The sequence below is a fragment of the Balaenoptera ricei genome, chromosome 6 (assembly GCF_028023285.1).
Source record: "Balaenoptera ricei isolate mBalRic1 chromosome 6, mBalRic1.hap2, whole genome shotgun sequence".
Lineage (NCBI taxonomy): Eukaryota > Metazoa > Chordata > Mammalia > Artiodactyla > Balaenopteridae > Balaenoptera > Balaenoptera ricei.
The window spans coordinates 22,492,048-22,494,257 of record NC_082644.1 but is presented as its reverse complement, the minus strand read 5'-3'; positions in this window follow the sequence as shown (position 1 = coordinate 22,494,257).

Sequence of the window (2,210 nt, the reverse complement as noted above, 5' to 3'; positions counted from 1 at the left end):
TAACAGAAGATTTGGCTTTTCCTAGCCACACAGAGGCATGTATGGGCCCCTTGGCACACTGTTCCAGAAGTCACGGTCTGGCACCCTTTGGTTTCTGCCAGCTTGTGAATATCAGTCTTTCGTCCATCCAAAGCTGACATGGGGAACAGCTGCACATGGTGACTTCGTCCTGAGATCACTGCAACCATCTGGCCATGGGGGATAAGCTCAATCTGGTGAATCTTCTTCATGTAGCCAATGCGAATAATTTCTACACAAATAAGCATATTTGTAAGTCATTTTAAAATTCATAATAACTTCTGTTTACTTATTTCAACTGTTCTCCAAATTTTACTCATAAGCAATTAAGAAATTTTTCCCAATAAAAATGATCTGATAAATCTTCTTAGTGTCATTAACTTGAGTAATTTCTCTACAAATAAAACAGCAAGTCACCTTCAAATAGCAATGTTTTCTTATTTTTTTATTTTCTTTATTGAGGTATATTTGACATATAACATTATACTAGCTTCAGATGTACAACATAATGATTCAATATTTGTGTGTATTGAGAAATTGTCACCACAATAAATCTAGTTAACATCCAACACTGTAGATAATTACAATTTTTTCTTGTAATAAAAATTTTTAAGATCTATTCTCTTAGCAACTTTCAAATACACAATATAGTATTATTAACTATGATCATGTTTCTGTACATGACATACCAAGGACTTATTTATTTTATGATTGGAAGTTTATACCTTTAAAACCCCTTCACCCATTTTGCCCATTACCCCCACCTCTGGCAACCACAGATTGTTTTCTGTATCTATGAACGTGTTTGTTTAGATTCCACATATAAGTGAGATCATATGGTATTTGTCTTTCTCTGTCTGACTTCTTTCACTTAGAGTAACAACCTCGAAGTCCATTCATGTTGTTGTAAATGGGAAGATTTCTTTCTTTTTTATGGCTGAATTATATTTATATATATATATGTATGTATATATATCTCACATCTTTACCCATTCATCCATTGGTAGACACTTAGGTTGTTTCCATATCTTGACTATTACAAATAATGCTGCAAGGAACATGGAGGTGCGATATCTTTTCAAGATAGTGTTTTTGTTTTATTCGAATAAATATCCATAAGTGGAATTGCTGGATCATATGGTAGCTCTATTTTTAATTTCTGAGGAACTTCAATACTGTTTTCCATGTGGCCGCAACAATATACATTCCCATCAACAGTGAACAAGCGTTCTCTTTTCTCCACATCCTCACCAACACATTATTTCTTGGCTTTTTAATAATAGCTATTCTAACAGGTATGAGGTGATATCTTATTGTGGCTTTGATTTGCATTCCCCTAGTGATCTTGAGCACCTTTCATGTATCTGTTGGCTATCTGTATGTCTTCTTTGGGAAAATATCTATTCAGATCCTCTGTCCATCTTTTAATCAGATTGCTTAGGTTTTTTGCTATTGAGTTTTATGAGTTTTTATATATTTTGGATATTAACCCCTTATCAGCTATGATTTGCAAATATTTTTTCCCATTCGATAGGTTGTCTTTTCCTTTTGTTGATGGTTTCCTTTGCTGTGCAGAAGAATGTTCTCCTATTTTAAAATTCTTTCCGATTTTTACTCCAATGGATTTAAATCAGGTTCTAATAAAATCACAGACATAAACTCAAAGGGTAGGTTTGAGAAGGACCAAAAAGGGATAGGAAGAGGATAAGAGATCAAAAATTATATAGGTTAAAAAAAAAAAAGATAATTATTCCATAGATAACATAATTACCTTAAACATAAAATTAGCATAATAAAGCACTAAACTCAGTCCTGAGATTCCAGACAGCAAGGCGAACACCCTCAATGTCTGACAAGTGGAAATATACTGCTTTTTCTTTTTTTTTTTTTGGCCTTGCCAGGCAGCTTGCAGGATCTAGATCTGAACAGGGATCAAATCCAGGGCCCCGGCAATGAAAGTGCCGAGTCCTAACCACTGGACCACCAGGGAATTCCCAATATACTGCTTCTTTAGGGAAAAAAACTGTCCTTTTTTTTCTGGCACTAAATTGATTCCTTTATTACACAAATATTTGTTGATTGACTACTATGTGCCAGGCACTGTTTAAGTGCATAGGATACAGTGCTGAACAAAAAGAGACAAGTCCCTGCTCTTATGCTGGCACCTGGTGGACCTTTCATGGGTCTCCTCA